Source organism: Mirounga angustirostris, unplaced genomic scaffold, assembly GCF_029215605.1.
Source record: "Mirounga angustirostris isolate CCGP_5_RB_7025 unplaced genomic scaffold, mMirAng1.0.hap1 SCAF_7, whole genome shotgun sequence".
Classification (NCBI taxonomy): domain Eukaryota; kingdom Metazoa; phylum Chordata; class Mammalia; order Carnivora; family Phocidae; genus Mirounga; species Mirounga angustirostris.
The window spans coordinates 107,772,515-107,797,847 of record NW_026991715.1 but is presented as its reverse complement, the minus strand read 5'-3'; the positions used below and the strand labels follow the sequence as shown (position 1 = coordinate 107,797,847).

The following is a 25,333-nucleotide window of genomic DNA, read 5'->3' as shown; positions in this document are numbered from 1 at the left end:
TGAGACCATTAGGAATCCTTCTGGGGTAAGTGAAATGCTGTTGAAGGGCCTCCCTGACTTTTATCATCATGAGCCTGGGCTGCTGGGAGAAATGTCTTCTGTCTCTTTGAAAGAGTCAGCTTAAAAATGAAGCCAAAATAGAGGAAAGAAGAGAAGAGAGACAGGTGAAGAGAGAAAAATGCCTAAAGATAATTTTTAAACCTTTGGATCTAGCTGTACCTCCATTTTGACCAGTTTACCATATGAGCCAGAGAATTACTTATTTTTGTTTCAACTAGTTTGAGTTTGTTTTTTTTTCTTACTAACCAAAATATGGCCAACTAAGACAAAGTTGCTTGTTTTAGAAGGATGCTTTTTGCTGTCTAGTGGTGCTGGGTAATACCAGTTCAGATAAGTAACTATATAATCATGGAAACTAACTGACATGTAGAATTTTAATAAAATTAACACAGCATCACAAAAAAGTCTTCCAATTAATGGGTAAAAGTGTCTAATTATGTTTGTCATTAATTCAGCTTTTTGGTAACTATGAAAGTAAAACAAAAGCAAAATAGAAATCTCCAAACCACTCGCCTGTTCTTCTGTAAAAATGATTAATTATGAATATCAGGGCATCATTTATCTTCTTCTACTTCTGCTAACACTTTGATTGTAATGATGTCTTACCAATTGTTATATGAATCTTTTCTCCAAACTGATTCCAAATTTATAAACTCCCTGTAAAAGCTTCCAGTTTCCTAGAGTCCATATTCTTTGTAGTTACCTTGAAAGCTGTGTCTTTATCACTTGTTCCAATTTTCAAATAATCAGCTTCTATCCTTGAGAACAGGTCTGGTTAAAGAGAGATGTTTGTACAAAGATAGTATGTCTTATGTGAGGATTATGTTAGGAAGTCTACACATAAGGTAACACTTATGCTCATAATTGACCTTGAAAAACAAATAACCCCTCAATGAGTTGGGCACAGCCAATTTTTCCTTCAGTTTTACACCAGGTGGCTATTTCTCTGATTAGATAAAATACTTGGCACTGCCCTAAGGGTATGTTTTAGGAAAAATTCGTATCTTTAAATACTAGACTAGCACTTACACAGCAAGATGCTCACACTGAGGTAACAGCAGATTTGGGTTTTCCAAATCATGCATACACTGGGGGTATATACTCATTGAGTCAGTCAGCAGGCAGAATCTTCCATTTTAAGATTGTCATCTTTCTCGCTCTCAAGTGTGTGCATTTGAAGTCTCAAATTTATATGCATGAGTCTTATGGATTAAATGGTTGTGAGTCCCCCCACACCCCAAATCATAAAGCCCTAATCCCCAGTGCTGAAGCCCTAATCCCCAGTGTTGAAGCCCTAATCCCCAATGCCATGATATTTGGAGGTGGGCCCTTTTAAAAGTAATTGGAGTTCGATGAGTTCATGAGGGTGGGGGCCTCATGATGGGATTAGTGGCTTTAGAAGAGAGTGAGATCCCCATACATACATTGAGGAAAGGCCATGTGAGCACATAGTGAGAAGGTCACTGCCTGCAAGGCAGGAAGAAAGCTCTTGCCAGAACCCAATGGTGTTTCCACCCTGATCTCAGACTTCCATGCCTCAGAACTGTGAAAAATATATTAATGTTGTTTAAGCCCCCCGGTCTATATTATTTTTTTCTGACAGTCCAAGCTAAGACAAGTGATATGAGTCAGTTGAACTATGTGATTCTTTCCTTCTACCCAGGGCAAGACCAAAATCGAACAGAAGAGGTGACTTCTGACTCAAGGCAAGACAGTCTGATTTTCTTGCCTATAAATGTAGATCTGGGAATTTAGAAGGTGGACACTGACCAGGGGTGCTACAGCTAGGACGTGATGTGGCCCCAAGGTTCGCCTGTACCTTTGACTGTCAGTGGCTTCCTAGTCCTTTGTCCCAGTCTCTCACAAAACACAAAAACATTTCTTCCCTTGACTTAGTTCCCCTGGACACCTATATGTCCTTCTAATAAATCTTGCACCCTCATCTATCCTCCTACATACATATATTGGCTCAAGCTAACTTGAAGTGAGTTTCTGTTGTGTCCAAAAGTCCTTGATTTATGGAGTGCCACACTTGGAATAAACACAACCAATTATTCTTGGAGCGGTACAAGTACCTTCTAGTAGGACTGATATTTTGAAACTTAACATTAATTTCCTCTGCAATTTTGAATAAATGGCAATATTATGAATCAAAAACCACAGTCAGCTCATGAAAGCCTTATGTGTTGATCTTGAGTTTGTATTTCCCTTGACTTTACATTCCTTCTTTGCACATAGCCCTGCCCCTTCAATTGGCTATGGCAGCTTCCCACTTTTCTGGATTTCTAAAATCTTGTATTTTTTTAAACAAAAATTGTGTTATCCTATATTTCCCTTCTTCGTTGTAAATTCTCCATTTTCCTTAATTGGGTTCTTCCTACACTTAGTGCATAAAAGCTGATCTTAAGCAAGTTCGTTAATTGCCAGAGGGTGTTGCTAAGACTTAGTGTGTAGTTTTATTTTTATAAACAAGGCTGTTTATAACATATTAGAAGAAAGCTGTGACTCAGGAATCCTGGAAAGAGGCATAATTCATTAATAGAAGCCTTCTTACAATGATGCAGGGAAAGAGTAGATGATACAGTAGGTGTAAATGAAAAAAAGCAATAACCTCATAGCACTGTCATCTAGTCCCTTCTTAATTGCTTCTTACCAAAACTTAATCGGGGAAGCTTGGTGCTGCCATCCTCACATTGTTAACAGAACATAAGGAGGTAAAGGGCAGTGACTTACCTATGTTCACCTGCCCAGTTGAAAACAGCATCATAAGGAGCAGGTTTTTGTATCATAAGAGTATTTTAAGAATGGTTAAAGCTGGGTCATCCAATCCATGATTCTTGATGGCTGTGGGACATTAGTTATTTCAGACACAGAATGTTTCCATCATCTTATCTTTAAAATGTACTAACTTCTCTTGACTTCAATGTGATAATATATATGAAGCACTTGGCATGGTCATTTTTCAGTCTTACAGCTGTTACCAAATTTTAATCCACAAACTACACATCCCTGCTGCCTTCCACATTGTCTTGGTGACTGAGTAGTTTGATGATTATAGCAGAAAGGTGTGGGATATGTGCCTTCTTCTCAATGGATTTTAAAGAAAAATTAAAGGGTCAAGTTGTAAGGCCCATACCTGGTTTTACACATTACCTTTCCTTCCATTTCATTTGCCCAAATGAGGCTATAACAATATTATAACCCCTTTCTCCATAAATATGTAACCTTTCCACCCCACTTAACTTGCCACTGAAAAACAGAGTTTAGAAATAATTCATGGATGTAATCATTGTAGTGATGAGATGAGAGACTTCTAGGAAGACATCAAATAGCTTTTTGTGTTTCATACACTCCCAAGCAGTGGAGGCCCAGAGTCCCTGGCGAAGCTCATGCATTATCTGGAAACCCATTTTTTGTGCAAACCCAGGGTTCGTAGAGGGCCAGGAAAGACTCCTATAGGAATTATGCTGACTCTTCAGGGCATTGCTGTCTCTTTCTTATCTTTGATGTTCTATCTGGAGTCCTCACTTTTCTTTTTTTTTTCTTTTTTTTTTTGGTGATATTTTATCTTATTTTCATTCCAGTATAGCTAACATACAGTATATATTAGTTTCAGGTGTACAATATAGTGATTTCAACAATTCTATACAGTATTCAGTGCTCAACATGATAAGTGTATTCTTAATCCCCTCTACCTATTTCACTCATCCTCCCACCCCTCCCCACCTCCCGTCTGGTAACCATCAGTTTGTTCTCTATAGTTAAGAGTCTGTTTTTTGGTTTCTCTTTTTCTTTGTTCATTTGTTTTGCTTCTTAAATTACACATATAAGTGAAATCATATGGTGTTTGTCTTTCTCTGACTTATTTTACTCAGCATTATACTCTTTAGCTCTATCCATGTTGTTGCAAATGGCAAGATTTCATTCTTTTTTATGGCTGAGTAGTATTCCATTGCATATACACACACACCACTTCTTCTTTATCCATTCATCTGTACAATTACTGGATCATATGGTAATTGTGTTTTTAATGTTTTGAGGAAACTCCATACTGTTTTCCACAGTGGCTTCACCAAGATTTCATTCTTTTTGATGGCTTAGTAATATGCCATTGTACATATACACCACATCTTCTTTATCCATTCATCAGTCAATGGGCATTTGGGCTCTCTCCATAGTTTGGCTATTGTTGATAGTGCTGCTGTAAACACCTGGGTGCATGTATCCCTTTGGATTAGTATTTTTTATCCTTTGGATAAATACCTAGTAGTGCTGGAGCATAGGGTAGTTCTATTTTTAACTTTTGAGGAACTTCCATACTGTTCTCCACAGTGGCTGCAGCAGTTTGCATCCTCACCAGCAGTGCACAAGGGTTCCTTTTTCTTCACATCCTTGCCAACACTTGTTTCTGTTTTTGATTTTAGCCATTCTGACAAGTGTGAGGTGATATCTCACTGTAGTTTTGATTTGAATTTCCCTGATGGTGAGTGATGTTGAGCATCTTTTCATGTGTCTGTTGGCCATCTGTATGTCTCCTTTGGAGAAGTGTCTATTTATGTCTTCTGCCTATTTTTAAATTGGATTATTTGGTTTTCTGTGTGTTGAGTTGTATGTTCTTTCTATATTTTGGATACTAACCCTTTATCAGATTTGTCATTTGCAAATATCTTCTCCATTCAGTAGGTTGTCTTTGAGTTTTGTTTTCTTTTTTTTTTTTTCTGTGCAGAAACTTTTTATTTTGATGTAGTCCCAATAGTTTATTTTTGCTTTTGTTTCCCTTGTCTCAGGAGACCTATCTAGAAAGATGTTGGTATGGCCATTGTCAGAGAAATTACTGCCCATGCCCCTTTCTAGGGTTTTTATGGTTTTAGGTCTCACACTTAGGTCCTTAATCCATCTTGAGTTTATTTTTGTATATCATGTAAGAAAGTGGTCCAGTTTCATTCTTTGCGTGTAGCTGTCCAGTTTTCCCAACACCATTTGTTGAAAAGACTTTTTCCTATTGCATAGTCTTTCCTCCTTTCTTGAAGATTGATTGACCATATAATTATGGGTTTATTTCTGGGCTTTCTGTTCTGTTGCATTGATCTATGTGTCTATTTTTGTGCCAGTATCATACTGTTTAGATGACTACCACTTTTTAGTATATCTTGAAATCTGAGATTGTGATGTCTCCAGTTTTATCTTTCTTTCTCAAGATTGCTTTGGCTATTTGGGATCTTTTGTGGCTCCATACATATTTTAGGATTATTTGTTCTAGTTCTGTGAAAAGTGCTATTGGTATTTTGATAGGAATTACATTAAATCTGTAGATTGCTTTCGGTAATATGGACATTTTAACAATATTTATTCTTCCAATCCATGAGCATGGATATCATTCCATTTGTTTGTGTGGTCTTTAATTTTTTCATCAGTGTTTTATAGTTTTCAGAGCATAAGTCTTTTACCTCTTTGGTTAGATTTATTCCTAGGTATCTTATTATTTTTGGTGTAGTTGGAAATGGGATTGTTTTCTTGGTTTCTCTTTCTCTGACTTCATTATTGGTGTATAGAAATGCAAGAGATTTCTGTACATTGATTATTGTATCTTGCAACCTTACTGAATTCATTTTATCAATTCTAGTAGTTTTTTGGTGGAGTTTTTAGTATTTTATATATGTAGTATCACATCATTTGCAAATAGTGAAAATTTTACTTCTTTGTTACTAATACAGATGTCTTTTATTTTTTTACTTCTTTGTTACTAATATGGATGTCTGATTGCTGTGGCAAGGACTTCCAGTACTAAGTTGAATAAAAGTGGTGAGAATGGACATCAACAAGAGAAAAGATTAAAACCCATATGATCATTTCAGTAGACGCGGAAAAAGCATTTGATGAAGTACAACATCCATTCATGATAGCAATCAGCAAAGTAGGTTTAGAGGGAATGTACCACAACATAATAAATTTCAGATATTAAAAACCCACAGCTAATATCAAACTTGATGGGGAAAAACTGAGAGCTTTTCCCCTAAGGTCAGAAATAAGACAAAGATGTCCATTCTCTGATGAACATAGATGCAAAATCCTCAACAAAATATTGGCAAACTGGGGTGGCTGGGCTCAGTCAGTTAAGTGCCTGACTCTCGATTTCAACCCAGGTCATGATCTCAGGGTCATGGGATGGAGCCCTGTGTTGGGCTCCATGCTCAGCACAGAGTGTGCTTGAGATTCTCTCTCTCCTTCTCCCTCTGTCCCTCTCCCCAGCTTGAACTCTCTCTCTCTCTCAAATAAATAAATAAATAAATAAATAAATAAATAAATAAATAAATAAATAAAAATATTAGCAAACCAAATCCAACAATACATTTAAAAAATCATTTACCATGATCAAGTATAATTTATGCCCAGGATGCAAGGGTGGTTCAATATTCTCAAATCAATCAGAGATATTAGCGTGTAGTTCTCTTTTTTTGTAGTGTCTTTATCTGGTTTTGGTATCAGGGCAATGCTGGTGTCATAGAATGAATTTGGAAGCTTTCCCTCCTCTTCTATTTTTTGGAATAGTTTGAGAAGAATAGGTATTAACTCTTCGTTCAATGTTGGTGGAATTCACCTGTGAAGCCATCTGGTCCTAGACTTTTGTTTCTTGGGAGTTATCTTATTACTGATTCAATTTCATTGCTGGTAATTGGTCTGTTCAAATTTTCTATTTCTTCCTGATTCAGTTTTGGGAGGTTATATGTTTCTAGGAATTTATCCATTTCTTTGGATTCCTCACTTTTCTTGGCCTCTTGCCCACATGCTTTGGTCTGTATAGGTTAGCTTTTTTTTTTTTTTTTTTTTTTTTTCACATATAAACCTGAGAAGAATGGATCAAGTGTTCTGGTTGGCAAAGCAGTTAGCTCTGTGGCCTCCCGTGGAAGATAATGCCTGTGCATATAACAAGCATTCTGAGCATCATCTCCAGCAGGAAGTAATAACTAGAACTTTGCAACCTCTCTTAAGAATTTTATTGATGATAACTTTTAGTGACTTGAGGAAATCAGAGTATTTTTCATAAAGATAAGAATTTGGTGATGTTAATTTTATTATAATTTCAAACACAATTAGAGTATATAGATCATTGATCTGTTTGCCCAGCTACACCATTCAGTCTAAAAATCTGAAATCAGCCACTTTGTAGTGGTTGTCTTTAGATTTTTGATGATATAGATTTTTTTTAAAAGTGAGTAAAATTCTAAAATGAAGGGCATACACTTGAACATCCTTTGAGTCCCTTATGTGTTTGTTGTGCTAACAGATATACTTAGAAATTGGGTGGAGCCTTTTCCAGCTACTTCTTCTATGTGTTTCACCCATTGTCATCACTTGTGGTTAGTGAAGGACTTCTATCCATGTTGTTATGTTCTGAGTCCCTGTAAAACTTGAAGGTGATTTTTAAAAGTCATTTGTCTGATTCACCAAAGAGATTTCTCTCTGGTTCTAAGATTTTATACTCACTTTGGCCACAAATCCACAACTGCCATCTCATTGTGCCATTTTTTTTTTTAATCTCTGAGAAAATTGGCTCAGAATCTCTGCACAATACAGAGTAAACAGATATGAGAAATAATATTTTGCTTATAATGCTACTCCATTTTATTTCTTCTAGGACCCCACTATGTGGACTAATAATTATTTTCTTGCCTCTTCTGGGTTTTTTTTGTTTGTTTGTTTTCTTTTCTGTTTAACATTCAACCTCTCCTTGAGCTGCTGGTAACTAAGTTTGATTTTTTGTTCAAAAAGAACATCCGTTGTTTTCAGTCATCTTTGTAGATGTGATTGCTTCAAAAGCACATATTTGAAAATATGAAGTGTAAAATTATGGAGCCATGAAATATTTACTCTATTTGAACCATTGTTAATGAGAACAGCAACTAACCTTTCTTGAGTGTTTGCCATGTCCCAGTGTCTGAGCCAGGTGTGTGCTCTGTGTGCGTGCACAGTCCTCTGTGGGTATGTATGCATGTGCCTGCAAGTGCATGTGTGTCTGTGTATGTGTGTGGGAATGAAATCGCATTTAATTCTTAGGAAAGATCTATGAAGCTGGGTGTAATTAATTTCCCTTTTTGACAGAAGAGGAAACAACATTCAGAGTGGTTAAGTAGTTTACCCAGTGTCACATACCTAATACACAGTGGAATCAGGACTCAGAATCATGTTTGTCGGACAACGAGGTCTTACTTTTGATGACAGCACGCTGCCTGATTGATGCTTTGTATTTTGCCTCATGGCCCAGTAATTCGGGAATAGACTTGGTTCACTGTAATGGTTTAAAGATGCTGTCAATTCTTTGACACTCTTCCTATTGAGGGATGGGTCTCTTTCCCCTTTCCTCCAACTTGGACTTACCTGTAATATCATTGACAAGTGTGATGGAAGTGATGCTAGGGTAGTTCTGGCCTCATCTTTATTTTTTTAATTTTTTTTAAAGATTTTATTTATTTATTTGAGAGAGAGAGAATGAGAGACAGACAGCATGAGAGGCAGGAGGGTCAGAGGGAGAAGCAGACTCCCTGCCGAGCAGGGAGCCCGATGCGGGACTTGATTCTGGGACTCCAGGATCATGACCTGGGCTGAAGGCAGTCGCTTAACCAACTGAGCCACCCAGGCGCCCTGACCTCATCTTTAAAAGCATTGGTAGGTTCTACTTTGACTTCCAGGAGCCCTGAGCCAGCATTAGAGATCCAAGGACCCTGAGGCATCCTTGCTGTAAGGAAACTCAAGCTATGTCAATGGAAAGGCCGTATGGTCAGAGAAGCTGCACAGTCAGTCCTCCCTTGTTCCTGACCCTGGCGTAAACCATTTTAGCTCAGATCCCAGACTTGATGGAGCAGAAATGAGCTTATTCCTGCTATCCTCCATCCGAATTCTTGACTAGTAGAATCATGAAATAGAGTAATAATAATTTGTATCAAGCCATTAAGTTTTGGAGTAGATTTTAATAGAAGAATAGATAATCAAACACCCCCTTTATGAATTATACAGTCTTTAAAAGCAGGGATGCTGTCTCATTCATCTTTTTACTTCCGGTTCCTAGTACAGTATCATTCGTGTAGTTGCAGCTCAATTAATTTTAGTTGATTAAAGGAGCAAATGAATGGAAGGAATGAAGCTACAGGGAAGACAAGTACACCAGTCTCATGGAGCTTGTGTCTGGGGGGAGATGGTCAATAAGCAAAGAAATACTCTGAGGTGGAGTGAGTGCTATGAAGGGTCAGAGGACAGTTCTGCAGAGACTGAATGAGTCATACAGTACCTGTGTGTCACCTGGACGGTGGTTTTAGTGCTGAAAACCAAGAATTTGGCATCTCTGTTCTCTGTTTCCATACACCCCTTGATTGCTGCCAGTATCACATCTCAGGGCCTGAAAAGGGGATGGTGCCAGAGCATAGAGGAAGTCTGGGTGGGAAAAGCATGAGTTAGGACATTGCTCAACAAAATTGCTCCCTGAACACATGCAACCTCACACTTCCACGCCCTTGCAAATGTAGTACTTTGCATGGAATGTTCTTAGCTACTGAAAGCCCTCTCATCTTTTTCTGGTCAAGTTCAGTGTTCCATTCTCAGACGCATAACTCTCTTCCTCCACTGCCTTACAGGTCTTTGCTTTGACAGCACCTTTCTCTAATGCTTGCTCATCCCTTCTAATATAAAAGCTGTTTATGTAGCATTTTCCCCAGCTGTTTGAGAAATCAGTGAGAGTAAGGGTTGTGTGTCTTACCATGATCTCCACGGTAGCACTTACTGCAGTGTTTTGCCATAGAAGATGCTTAATAAATGCTTTTCAAAGCAAGAAACAGAGGAAAGAAATAAGGAGGGAAAAGGCCGTGCTTCCTTAACTTTATTTATGTAAGATCTGGTCATTGAATGTATTCAATAAATAATTGAAGAATGAATGAATGAGTGTGTGAAAGAATTAATTAGTGCATGGCTAACATAGCACCATTTTCAGTATTTTTAATCATGAACAAGTTCATTTTTGCCATAAGATCTCCCCTATTAAATTCCTAATGGCAAACATATTACTGCAAGTAATATTTTTGTAATGGATGAAAAAGACCAGATCACCCAGTGATGTAAAAGATGGTCACCGGATCATGTCCTCAAGTTTTGTACATTTAATTTAATTAATGTGGTATTGGAAATCAGATCTTCCCAGTGTGAAAGCTGCTCCTGGGAAGTGACACGGATTTTGAGAAGCTCATGTCTGTTCCCCCCTACCCGTCCTCATATCCACCATCAGGGCATAACCTATAACTGTGTAAGCCCACTAACTAAAATATTACTGAACAGAAAAGGTTAATTTTTAATACTGAAAGTGCCCAGTTTATATCTAGGAAACACCTGATGGAGTGAGAGGCCTTATGTGAGAGATCTTATCTATTGATAGTATTGAGATACAATGCAAAGAAAGAATTTCAAAAATACATTTTCATCACACGTGCCTGTGGTCTCTTTACAGGTAATGGCTGTACTTAAAACTTTGCTTTCTCCCATAAGTTTCTAGAAAGTTTTTGATTAATCAGGAGAACATAATGGCATTAACTGTGTAATTCTTATTTGAGTAGCTATTTGGATTACACAGCATGAGTAGAGCATGGTATGTTTTTGTGTGAAAGTGGACATGGATTTTTTTTTTTTTTAAGATTTTATTTATTTATTTGACAGAGAGAGACACAGCGAGAGAGGGAACACAAGCAGGGGGAGTGGGAGAGGGAGAAGCAGGCTCCACGCAGAGCAGGGAGCCCGATGCGGGACTCGATCCCAGGACCCTGGGATCATGACCTGAGCTGAAGGCAGTCGCTTAACGAACTGAGCCACCCAGGCACCCTGGACATGGATTTTGTTTGTATCATTGTGTCCATTATGTCCTCCAGCACAGACTAGTTTAGATATATTAATAGATAACCCAAGTGTCACATCTCCCTTTTAAGTACCATAACTGGCTGAAGTACAAATTCAGTGAAGGTACAAAGCTAATGTCTGATTCAGTGGAAGAAAATGACCTTGAATGAGTTGACAGAGTTAAAAAAAAATTAATGATTCTGATTCAATACATTTGAAGAATTCAGCCAGAAACTTTAAACTGGGACATTAGAATGAATGACCGTATCATTTGCTATATAAATATCAGGAATTCTTGTTATTTGCTGTTTGTTTAATTGGCTGGTTTCTGGCTATAAAGAGTATATTGGGCTCACTCTAATTGATTAAGTACCTTGTTTCCCCATATTCCTTAATTTTGGTTTCAAGGCTTGTATGTAATCCATTTGATGGTTTTATTTGCTTTTTTCTGTAGCGCAACTTTGCTGACTAGGAGTTGGTCTACTCTTTCATATCTGAAGGCTCTGATAAACTGAGGAGCTTGGGCAGACAGCTCTTTTATCCAAGAGCCCTTACTGAGCTGGTGATATTGCTGAAACCTGCCTTGACTTAAGAGCCCGCAGGGAAGAAGAAACAAGGAAAATTTTTTTTTGCAATGACCTCAAGAAAAAAACAAACAAACCAGAATTCAGTCATGCAACAACCTGTGCCAAAATAAGAGCATGAGAGTAGTTCTGTTCTGCTTTGGCTGATGAAAGGATGGTGAATTGATAAAATGATCAAAAGTGACACTGCAGGCCAACGAAGAAATATCAAAGGAGACTGTACTGCCAATCAGTCATGGGACTCAAGTCCACTGGGGAGCAGCTCCACAAACGTTTGCTGAGTGATTACGGAGAAGCCATAGTGGGTGGTGTGGCAGGCCCAGCGATAACACGTGCTGGGTCTATCTTTCCCTTGCTGTTCTTGCCTTTTCTCTTAACTTTGCCCTTGACCTTGTCCTTCTCCTTCCCTTTGCATGGATGTCACCACATTCTGGGGGATACAAAGATGCATGAGACACAATTCCTGCCTTCAAGGAAGTCCTGATCTGTTGGAAGAGATGGAAGTAGAACTGGAAATATTTATCTGTATTTTTTGTTTTGCTTGAAAGCAGATTCTGATAAAAACGCAGGTAATCAATGGGGTGTGGAGACCTTGTTACATTAATAAATGAACTGTGATTTTTATTGTCAGAAGATATATATTGTATCTGATTTCTTCTATTTTTAGAGTGCCAGTTAATTAGAAGCTTTACTAATCACAGTTCCAAGGAGCTGGTATCTTTCTCTTTCTGAGAAATTCGTTTTCCATCCCATCTTTTGCCTGTGTTAGTCACACTTATCAACTTACAGCTTTGACTTACAAATCTGACATGAATATGGCAAAACACAGTGTGTTCTTTGGGACTAATCTGTAATATTTTCAAGATCCATATCAGTTGAATAATCTGAGCTTATGAAAAGACTGTATCTTTTAGCTTTCCAGAGGAACACAGGAGTACCTGGGGAGTTGATTGTGTTCTTGGATGAAAGAAAAAGGAGTTTGTTGTGGGGATAAAGCAAAGGTAGTTTCCACTGTGAGCTGGTATTTTTTTTTTCTTTTTCTTTTTCTTTTTTTTTTTTCCTGGCTGCTTTGAGCAATTCATCATTAGAGGGTCCAGCAGTGCTTTTGGTCTTTCATGTGACAGAAACCTCAGCCAGTGGAGGACTACAATGTTAATGACTAATGCTAATGGTCAGTGGTGACTTCTGCTAGTTTTGAGCTTCTGGTGCTGGCAGCTTACCTGTGTGTCGGTGAAAAGTGGCCCCAATGCTATTGTTCATTATAAAGTATTATCCCTTTGCCTAGAAGGTTCTTCCCTACGTATTCTATATGAATAAATCATTCTGGCTACATGGACCTCTGCTGGTTTTGCCTGCCTAGAATCTAGCCCTCCTTCTGGTAGCACCATTTTGATTTTCCTTTGGAGAGCCACTTCTTCCTTCCTCAGCATGAATCTATGGGAAATAGGGTCACATTGAACTGGATGGTGTCTGGAGGCAGACTTCTTGGGTTTGTATCCTAGCTCCATCAACACTACCCCTTCACATGCCCATCATCCATCGTGACCACGCTCATGTGTTCTTATTGATCTGCCTGTATTGACTCTCAGTTGTCTGAGAATCTTGGGTGCTCTTTGAGTTGTCATTTTCATTTGGGCAACCTCAGCTGCTCCCCCAGAGCTGGGTCATGATGGGAGCTCAGAGGACTAAATGAAAGAGCTCCTGTCCTGGATAATGACATGACTTGCAGCAGAGCAGGTTCATAGCATCATTCATGCTCTGTCTAGACTCTTCAGAGTTGAGTGAAAAAATATTTTCATAGTTTGATGTTTAAAGAACCATGTCTGCTTCCACCTAAAAATAATCCCATTATTTCTCAGGCTGCTTTTTCCTGGTAATATGTTTTCCCCAAACATGCTATAACTTGGCATTCAGATCCTTGAACGAATGCAGACTGTTTCAGGTCGTCCAACCCGTTGGAGATTGTTAATGGGCTTGAATCTGTGCTGATGGTTGCCTTATTATTAATTTAATGTTTTTGTTTGGTGTAGATAGGTCTTTTTGACAAGTTGAAGACTTGTGAACTCATACACTTCATGTTTTTCGCCTACGTATTTGTGATGGGGGCTTCTTGAAGGTATTAGCAGAACTTTTATCACGATTACTCTATTGTAAATAAGATTTTTTTAAAGAAGCATTTTCTCCTCTCCCAGGTAAAGATAGATGTCAAAGACAAAGGAGAATGGACCAAACTTGGATGTGAATTTTTCCTGTTAAAATATAGTTCACCGAAAGCTGTCCTAGTCAAACGCATGAATGTTGTCTTTGGGGAAGAAGAAAAGTGAAGGAGAGAGGAATTTAGAAAAATTATAATTCATCCCTTCACTGTGGTAGGATAATAAACTTTCTGCACACTTCTTTTAATTGTTGTTCATAGGCCTTAATGTCCTGATGTCTTCTATCCCAGATGCTAAATCCCACCTCAGTGCATTTTTAAGTGCTTGAGGCAGAGTTGTCTGGGTGATAGGGGAAAAGTCCCATTTCATAGGGTCTGAGTCTTGATTTCACAATGACAGTTTTCTTCTCACAAGTATTTATGTTTTATATAAATTGACAGATGCTTTTAGTAATTCTTCTCTGACTTGAGTCAGTTGATTTCATTTTGGGTTTTGGTATGCTAAACGTCCAAACCTTAAGATTGGAAGAATTCTGGTTATAGTGTAATGGATAGAAACATCAGGGAAATGAAAACAGTTTTAGTAGTGTTATTTAAGAGTTTATTATTAGCATGCTTATCATATATTTAGTAAATTGAAAACTCAGTGTGCTTACATGCTTGGATCTCATCTTATTTAGCTTGTTTAGAGAAGAAAATGTGTTTTGAGCTCTTAGTCTTGCTACAACTGTGCTGTGTAACACAGCAATTTTAGTAGAAAAAATGGATTTGGATCAGTTTCTTGTTGAGTTTGGTGGAATTTGTCAGTTAGAAAAAAAATTGCCTTGCTGAAAATGTGTTTGCTTCTCTGCTTACACGTTCTAATCTCGGTTCTGATGTTATTTGAACAATTGTCGACAGGCCTCTTTACCTTCCTAGTTGGGAGTAAAAACATTCATTCTCAATTTTTATTTTGTTCTTGTACCTTTAAAACTTGATTAAAAGTCAGCAGGTTGCTCAGAGTTCTAAGTGAATAGACATTGTCATTAGCTCTTTGATAATGTTCTGTGTTCTATAAACCAAGTAATCAGGTTTAGCTTGTTCTTGTTGTGTTAAAGTTCCCAGAGGCTTTACTAAATGAAAACAAAAAGGCAATATATGTTGTTGCAATAAACCATCATTTCGCTTAAAATAATTTGAAAATGAAAATTTTAGCCCCATGTGCCATAGCTTTGACCTTAGAATCTCTGGGTTCCTTTCTGTCATCATTTTAGCTATTACAAATTGGGGTGAATTAACCAAGGTCATGTCTATACCAACATTTTAATTACCTGGCTTTGTTGATGGCTTGTTGAAATTGCTTTCATCTGGCAGGTGGAAACACAACAAATTTATGGTAGGGAGAGCTACTCAGGATTCAAGGTTTCTTGATGTGCACTTCTTGTCATAGGAAGCCCTCCTTTTTTAACGTTTAAAAAGTATAGTATATTTTATGACTTAAAAAAACACTTGAATATCAGGAGTATTTATTGTTTAAAGACTCCAGTGATTTATGGCAGTATAATATAAACTATAAATTAGGATTCCTCAATTTAGGCACAGCCTCAGTAGTGGGGGACTGCTTGTATTGTAGGATGTTTGGCAGCATCTCTGGTCTTCAGTCACTAGACGCTGGTGGCATACTCCCCCACACCACTTCTGACAGTAAAATATGTCACCAGACATGGCCAAATGTCCTTTGGGGAGGTAGGAAAAGAATCACCCTAGATTGACAACCACAGCTCAAAATTATAATTTTATCCAGATTTTATTTTATTATTTCATTCTATTTTTGTTACCCTTTTGGTATGTTTCTATATAGAGAGTTAAGATTTTTATAGTTTTCCCCTAAGAAGCGATTCTCTTTCTTAGCTAAAAAAAAAAAAAATTAGTTTTAATCTCTGAGGATAGTTCACCTTGGGGTACAGCTCTTATGTTTTATTTAAGCTGTTTTGATTACAGGTAGATTAAACATATTCAAGTTTTTAGAAAGAATGTTTTAGCTGTTAAGAACAAGACAATATATTATTCCTATATGGTGAAAACTTCTGTGTAGTACATTTGGTAATATTCGAATCGAAACTCAGAGTAAAGATGCTCTAGTGAGGACCTTCCCATATTGATGTACCCTTATCTCTGAATGTGAATATCATGCTTCATTCAAAATTCATGATTTTAAATATAGTAATAATAGAAATGATTATAATGGTGGCTGGTATTCATCAAGCACTGATTGTGCCGGGCACAGTAACAGAGCTTTACTTACATTGAGTCATTTAATACTTGTGAGTACTCGGAGGCCAGTATTACTGTTGTCTGTCATTATTTTATGTAGAGAGAATAAACAAACTTTAGAAAAGTTTAGTCACTTACCCAAGGTCAACTGTTGGTCACGGTTGGCACTAGGACTCGAACCAACGGTTTCTGATTCTCAAAGATCCTGCTCTGAATGTCTGTGCTGTTCTGCCCACTCCTTTCTTTTCCCTGTAGCATCTCTTCAGGCTAACCGTTGTAACACACTCTGGACCCCCACTGACTGCCACTATCTGTATCTTGGCTTGAGGGTCTGCCTTGCTCCTTCTGGGACTGCCATACCCACACTTGAAGCAAGAAGTTTCAGAGAATTAACACCCATGCTCCTTCAGCAACTCTCAATTAATGACTCGTGGGAGTGGTAGTATACATACCCTAGGTCCCAAAACCCTAAGATGAGTGCTGGATTTCAGAGTTTCCCAGGAGCAGTAAGCCTATGATGATAGTGTATTTGCTGGCTAATGTACCCTTCCTTAGCTGCCTTCCCTTTCCTAGATTGCTCCCCTCACTTCCCAAATAAACTACTTGCCCTGGGATCCTTTATCTCAAGGTCGATTTCTGGGGAAGCACAAACTAAGTTATCTTTCCAAAAATTTGCTTTGCTGGAGAAGATGATACATGATTAATTTTGAACCCACACTAGAATTCAACATTAATGGAATAAAAACTTTTACATTTATATAGTGATAGAGCAGCAGTTGAGATATTTTCAGCTAATGTATCACAACGTGTTTCTTATGTTGTAATATATTTGTATATTATATTGAAATTTAATCTCCCAAAATGTATAGCCATATGTTTCACCTAAATAAAATGCCATATGGAGACTGGGTCTCATTAACAATCAGTTTCTTAACTTCCATAAGGTCTTTGGTGACTTTGACATTTTTTCATGAGCTTTATTTGTATCCTATTTCAAGCCATAGTATCTGGATACATACTATGTTTTCAACTAATTCATTCAAGGACTATGCTGTGTGGTGTGGGCTTCTTACTCTTAAGAAGCTTGCAACCAGGGGCATCTGGGTGGCTCAGTCATTTAAGCATCTGCTTTCGGCTCAGGTCATGATCCCAGGGTCCTGGGATTGAGCCCCAAGTTGGACTCCCTGCTCAGCCTGCTTCTCCCTCTCCTCCCCACTCATGCTATCTCTGTCACTGTCTCTGTCTCTTTCTCTCAAATACATAAAATCTAAAAAAAAAAAAAGCTTACAACCAATTAGAAGAAACAAAACTTATACTCTTGAAGCAAATTGAAGAACAATATAAATAATAACATAAATTTTCAAAGTTTTACAATTTATAAAGCACATATAGTGTGAGAAAAGCCAACTGTGTAATGGAAAGACTCTTAGGCAGCAACCTGGCATATTAGTTTCCTAGGGATGCCATAACAAAATAGTACAAATTGGGTGGTTTAAAACACAATAATTTATTGTCTCACAGTTTTGGAGTCTAGAGGTCCAAACTCACAGTACTGGCAGGGCTCTGCTGTCTCTTGAGGCTCTAGGGGAGGATCCTTTCTTGTTTCTTCCTAGCTCCTGGTGGTTTGCCAGAATTCTTGGCTTGTAGATGCACCCTCCAATCCTTTGTTGTCACATGGCATTCTCTTTGTGTTCTTGTCTTCACATGGCCCTCTTTTAAGGATACTCGCTATATTGTATCAGGGGCTCACTGTACTCCATAAACTTCATCTTAACTCATTACATCTGCAGCACTTTGTTGAACAAGGGCACATTTTGAAGTAGTGAGGGTTAGGACTTCAACATATCTTTTTTGGGGCACGTAGTTCAACCCATAGCACTTGGGTTGTGGTTCTACTCCTGTGTTTAACTAGCCATGATGGGCACGTAGTTCAACCTTCAACCCATAGTTCAAGGTTGTGGTTCTACTCCTGTTTTTAACTAGCCATGATTGCCATTAACCTCTCTGGCCTGAATATTCTCATCTATAAAAAAAGAGGTATAATTAGAAGTCTCAGCTCTGAGATTTTTTTCTTATTTCTCCTAACCATCTTGAGCTGTAAGCAGAAAAATTATTATTATTATTTTGCTATCGGACACACTCAGACCCAAGAATGTCAAGTGATTTGGCTGATACCATAATACTTATTGATTGCAGATGGTGGATTAGAGCCCACCAATACTCTTGCCCAATAACCAGTAATTTCTCTGCATAACAATCTACTTTCCAGTGTAAATGATATCAGTATGAATAACTCTCATTCACTGAGCACCTACTAAGATCTAGGTCTATAAATCTCAACTCTCAAAATGTGTCCAAATCACCTGGGGACCTTTAAAAAGCACAGATGTGGGCGCCTGGGTGGCTCAGTTGATTAAGCGACTGCCTTCGGCTCAGGTCATGATCCTGGAGTCCCTGGATCAAGTCCTGCATCGGGCTCCCTGCTCGGCAGGGTGCCTGCTTCTCCCTCTGACCCTCCCGCCTCTCATGTGCTCTCTCTCTCTCTCATTCTCTCTGTCTCAAATAAATAAATAAAATCTTTAAAAAATAAATAAATAAAAAGCACAGATGCTAGGGCTAGCCATCAGAGATTTTAATTCAAATGGTTTGAGGTAGGGTTTAGGCATTGAAACTTCTTTTTAAGGTTCTCCAGGGAATGCTAATGTGCAAACACAGCTGTGAACTACTGATCTAGTCACTGTGCTAGACTTTTGTATAGGAATTAGATATAATCTTTGCAAAATATCTTAATATATGTTTAAAATCTTTCATCTGACATAACAACAGTTGGTGAAATAATCAAATGTGCTGTATTGATACATTAAATATTTTAATTTAACTTAAAGCCTATAAATGTATGTATACTTACCATTCTTTAGATACACAACCAAAATCGCTTCTCAGCCTTTTGGCTAAGATCAAGTGTAGATACACAACCAAGGCCTTTTCTTTGAGGATATGTCTGTTTATCAGGGCACAGGGGCTTTTTGTTCTTGCACACACCATATCCATAATGAATCATCTGTGATGTTAAGCTTTAGCGTCTTAAAGTGCAGCAAAAAATTAAGACATTTACAAAGACTTCCAATACCAGCCAGGATGGAGTAACAGGAATGAGATTTATTCTCCCACTTGAGACAACTAAGGGAACATATGAAATATATGAAACACAGTTTTTCAAGACCTTGGACAGTAGGCAGTGAGTCATCATGATGCTTGAGAAACAGGAAACAAGTAAGGAAGCCCTACATTTGTCCCAGCTTACTACCTGGAGTGAGTTTCTGGGCTGAACTTCAGGGAGGGAAAAACTAGGCAGAGTGAGCAGTGAGGAGATAGAACCAGGAGCCCAGTGAGGCCAAGGCAGCTCAAATTTGCAAGGTAGAGCACAGGACAGGAGAGAGCTGCACAGAATCGGAAAAACTCCAGGGATTTTCAGTAGACAAGTACATTAAAACAATTATAACTATACTCCATACGTTCAAGAAGCAAGAGAAAAGATTGATCATGTTAGGATATGGAAGAGATTTTGTAAATCTATAATATCTATAATATATTAATATAACATATATTGTATATTATTTAAATTGTTTTATATTATATAATTAATAATAGAATACATAATTGTAACATTATATTATGTGATGTATTTCATATAGCCAAAACTTGGAGACAAGGAAATTAAAACATTAGAGATGACAAATGTAATGGGTGGTACATTTTCTACCAGATTAAATATGGTAGAAAAAAATATTAATGAACTTAAAAAAGGTTGCAATTAAAACAAAAACAACAACTATAATGAAACAGAAAATATACCAAAAAAGAAATCGAAACACCACCCACACACATACACTTATATATATACACATATATATACTCTATACATTTTATTTTATTTATTTTATTTTATTATGTTATGTTAGTCACCATACAATACATCATTAGTTTTTGATGTAGTGATCCACGATTCATTGTTTTCGTATAACACCCAGTGCTCCATGCAGTATGTGCCCTCCTTAATACTCTATACATTTTAAAGAAACAACTGAAATATCACAAGTTACAGTTAAGAAGGCAACACAAAAGATAAAAATAGAATCATCAAAAACATTTATCCAAAAAAAAGCCAGAAAAAGAGGGAAAGAATAACAAAGAAGGGCTGGCACAAATAGTAAGATGGTATATTTAAACTCAACCATACTAATAATCATATTAAATGTAAGTTGTCTAAAAACTCCAATTCAAAGAGGTATTGTAACTTTGAGTTTAAAAAGTAACATCCAACTGCATGCTGCCTACAGGAAAACCACTTTAAATAAAAAGCCCAAAAGGAAGAAAACACAAAAAAGGAAGAAAAAAATAGACTTTCTCAAAATTAAGAACTTTTCCTGTTTGAAAGACACTGTTAAGAGAGTGTAAAGACAAGCTGGCATGGGAGAAGATATTTGTAAATTGCATATGTGATAAAAGACCTGTATCCAGAATATATGAAAAAAATATCTTAAATCTTAATAATAAGAAAACAAAACAGTTAAGAAAATGGGCAAAAGATTTGAACAGATATTTCACCAAAAAACATATAAGGGAGGCAAATAAGGATATGAAAGATTATTAGTTTAGTCCTTAGAGAAATGCAAATTAAAGCCATGAGATACCTCTACACACATATTAGAGTGGCAAAAATTTACAAAAGAATGTCCCAATTCTCGTCAAGGACATGTACCAACAGAACTTTCATACACTGTTAGTAAGATTTAAAATGGTGCAACCACTTTGAAAAACAGTTTGGCAGTTTTGGAAGTTAAACATGTATCCATTCTACGACTCAGTCATGCAATTCCTCAGTGTTTACTCAGAGGGAATCAAAATATATGTTAATGGAAATGGTTGTACAGAAATGTTCATGGCAGCTTATTTGTTACGGAAGAAAATGGGAAACAACTCAGTGTCTATCAGCAGGTGAAGAGATAAAGTGTGGTATATCCATAAGATGGAATACAAATTGGCAAGAAAAGGAACAGAAAGGTATACCGGAAAACACACGTGAATCTCAACATAATTATGTGAAAGAAGCCAGCTGAAAAAAAAAGAATATATATTTTATGATTCCATTTATTAAAAAAAGAACACAACAATACTAGAAAATGTGATCTATAGTGACTGAAAGCAACCCACTGGATTTTGCTAGGAAATGGAAGAGATGGGGAGGGTCCTAGGAGGTGGGGGCAGGAGGAGATCACGAGGGGACACAAGGAAACACTGGTGTATGATATGAATTGGTTCATTCGGTTTGTGTAATGGTTTCATGCATATCTGCACATGCCAAACTCATCAAATTGTTTAAATATCTGCACTTTATTTGATATCAGTTACACTTCTAAATTTATATAATCATGTACAGTTGTCCACACTTGATTCAAGAGTACTAGTTTTATAAACTCACCTTTATCGAGTCTTTCCAGAACATGCAGTTTTTGGCAAATCAGCTCTTTTTCACACTGTTTCATATAATATTTAATTGTCATCTAATTAAGATGGCAAGCAAAACGACATGGATGGAACTAGAGGGTATTATGCTAAGCGAAATGAGTCAATCAGAGAAAGACAATTATCACATGATCTCACTGATATGTGGAGTTTAAGACACAAGGCAGAGGATCATAGGGGAAGAGAGGAAAAAATGAAACAAGACAAAACCAGAGAGGGAGACAAACCATAAGAGACTCTTAATCTTAGGAAACAGACTGACGGTTGCTGGAGGGGATGGGGGTTGGGGAATGGGGTAATTGGGTGATGGGCATTGGGGAGGGCATGTGATGTAATGAGCACTGGGTATTATGTAAGACTGATAAATCACAGACCTGTATCCCTGAAACAAAAAATACATTATATGTTAATTAAAAAAAAAGATGGCGGGATGCCTGGGTGGCTCAGTCGGTTAAGCATCTGCCTTTGGCTCAGGTCATGATCCCAGCGTCCTGGGATCGAGTCCCGCATCGGGCTCCCTGCTCTGCAGGGACCCTGCTTCTCCCTCTGCCTCTGCCTCTCTCTCTCTGTCTCTCATGAATAAATAAATAAAATCTTTAAAAATAAAAAAATTTAAAAAATTAAAAAAAAAAAGATGGCAAGCAAAATTTAAGATATGCTAGCAAAATTAGCATACACTGTGCTAGGAACAAACACAATGCCTGGTAAGCAGTTTCTGGTAGCAGGAGAAGCTGTGGGGTTTTCAGAGCCTTGTTCAAGGCGTCTGCTTGTGGACCAGCACCATCAGCATCCCCTGGGAACTTTTTAGAAATGCAGAATCTCAGGCCCTAGTCCTAATTGCATAGGTGATTCCTATGCACATGAAAAGTTGAGAAGCATTGCATTTGAAAATAACCTACTAGCTTCGAGAATTCAACATGTTCTGACCATAAGGTCATACATTTTTTTTTTCTTATGGAAATGGAGGGCTTTATTTCCCAGTATTAGTTAAATAAGGAATGATCCACTTTTTGAGGTTATAATTTTTATTATTTTCAGATCAGGCCTTAATGAGGAATATTTTACATTCATTAATGGTCACCAACTTTATGTGTACAAGTCGGTGAGTTTTGAAAAGTATATACAGTCCACAATTTCCACAATCAGGTTATAGAATATTTCCATTTCCTCACAAAGTCTCCCTGTTCCCCTTTGAAGTCAATCCCCTCCCCTTAATCGCTGGCCTTTGCCATCACTGATCTGCTTTTCTCCCACTAAAGTTTTGCATTTTCTAGAATTTCATGCACATGGAATTACCTAGTCTAGAATGTTTTGTGTTTTTTCCACTTGCATATGCTTTTGAGATTCATCCCTGCTGTTGGATCAGTAGTTGGTACCTTTTATTGCTGAGTAGTATCCCATTGTATGGATGTACCTTAGAATTGGAGGTAGGAGGCAGGCCTGAGCCTAGTATTCAGGGAACCCAGATAGAGCCATGGGGCCCTGTGTGGCTGCAGAGGCTACCATGGTGCTGACCTTAAAAATGGGCCCAAAAGTTGGAAACATGGATTCTTGTGGTGGGTGTACACATTTGCCTCTAACCCAAAAAATCCAGGTGATATTCACATTGCAGAACAAGGAGTTGGTCAAGCCATCTATTCATCACAGGACTCTGAGAATCCAGAAGTTTCTCTGAAAATTTCAAAATTCTTGTCTCTGGCCATTGAGAGATCACTCCAGGTACATCCCTTCTCTCCATATATATATAATGCCCTTTAGAGAGGAACATGAGGAGAGAGGGACAGAACAGTTTACTTGAAGTGCTGAATATTTACCTAAAGGTCTTTTAGTATTACATATTATGTAGTATTATGTGTGTAGAGCTATGTGAGGAAGACCAGACTAATCAGTAGGAAAACAAAGATGTGACGTTTTTCTAAGGAGCCTTGTCACACAATGTAAATTTTGGGACCAATTTTCTTCTAAGTGCTTCTAATAGAAGTTATTTGAGAACGTTACCCTGGGAATTCAAATGGTTATTTCCTGATTTTAACTGACAATCCTGACATTTAAACATTTTTGTCCTGTTGGTACATTTCATCATTTTAGAAAAGTTGCATCTTGGTTTCATCATGATTTTCAGCTGAGAAACTGAGTCAAACCTCAATTCAGGTTCATTGAAGTCTTTTTTTTTTTTTTTTTTACATTTTTTGTATTATATTATGTTAATCACCATACATTACATCATTAGTTTTTGATGTAGTGTTCTATGCTTCATTGTTTGCATGTAACACCCACTGCTCCATGCAGAACATGCCCTCTTTAATACCCATCACAAGGCTAACCCATCTTCCCACCCCCCTCCCTTCTAGAACCCTCCGTTTCTTTTTCAGAGTCCATCGTCTCTCATGGTTCGTCTCCCCCTCCGATTTCCCCACCTTCATTCCTTCCCTCCTGCTATCTTCTTCTTCTTTTTTTTTTTAACATATAATGTATTATTTGCTTCAGAGGTACAGATCTATGATTCAACAGTCTTGCATGCTTCACAGCACTCACCATAGCACATACCCTCCCCAGTGTCTATCACCCAGCCACCCCATCCCTCCCACCCCTCACCACTCCAGCAACCCTCAGTTTGTTTCTGAGATTAAGAATTCCTCATATCAGTGAGGTCATATGATACATGTCTTTCTCTGATTGACTTATTTCGCTCAGCATAATACCCTCCAGTTCCATCCATGTCATTGCAAATGGCAAGATTTCATTCTTTTTGATTGCTGCATAATATTCCATTGTATATATATACCACTCTTCTTTATCCATTCATCTGTCGATGGACATCTTGGCTCTTTTCACAGTTTGGCTATTGTGGACATTGCTGCTATAAACATCGGGGTGCACATACCCCTTCGGATCCCTACATTTGTATCTTTGGGGTAAATACCCAGTAATGCAATTGCTGGGTCATAGGGTAGCTCTATTTTCAACTTTTTGAGGAAAGTTCATACTGTTTTCCAGAGTGGCTGCCCAAGCTTGCAGTCCCACCAACAGTGTAGGAGGGTTCCCCTTTCTCCACATCCCCGCCAACATCTGTCATTTCCTGACTTGTTAATTTTAGCCATTCTGACTGGTGTGAGATGGTATGTCATTGAGGTTTTGATTTGGATTTCCCTGATGCCGAGCGATGTTGAGCACTTTTTCATGTGTCTGTTGGCCATTTGGATGTCTTCTTTGGAAAAATGTCTGTTCATGGGGCGCCTGGGTGGCTCAGTCGTTAAGCGTCTGCCTTTGGCTCAGGTCATGATCCCAGGGTCCTGGGATTGAGTCCCACTTTGGGCTCCCTGCTCTGCGGGAAGCCTACTTCTCCCTCTCCCACTCCCCTTGCTTGTGTTCCTTCTCTCGCTGTGTCTCTCTCTCTGTCAAATAAATAAATAAATAAAATCTTAAAAAAAAAAAATGTCTGTTCATGTCTTCTGCCCATTTCTTGATTGGATCATTTGTTCTTTGGGTGTTGAGTTTAAGAAGTTCTTTATAGATTTTGGATACTAGCCCTTTATCTGATATGTATTTGCAAATATCTTCTCCCATTCTGTCGGTAGTCTTTTGGTTTTGTTGACTGTTTCTTTTGCTGTGGAAAAGCTTTTTATCTTTTTTTTTTAAGATTTTATTTATTTATTTGAGAGAGAGAGAATGAGAGAGAGCACATGAGAGGGGGAAGGGTCAGAGGGAGAAGCAGACTCCCTGCCGAGTAGGGAGCCCGATGCGAGACTCGATCCAGGGACTCCAGGATCATGACCTGAGCCGAAGGCAGTTGCTTAACCAACTGAGCCACCCAGGCGCCCAAAGCTTTTTATCTTGATGAAGTCCCAGTAGTTCATTTTTGCCCTTGCTTTCGTTGCCTTTG

General features: G+C 38.0%; 1 protein-coding gene across 3 annotated transcripts in view; it reads left to right on the top strand.

The window, feature by feature from the left end:
- SGCD (sarcoglycan delta) overlaps window positions 1-25,333 on the top strand; it is a 954,698-nt gene that overhangs the window by 108,949 nt on the left and 820,416 nt on the right. The gene's annotated exons all lie outside the window — the stretch shown is intronic.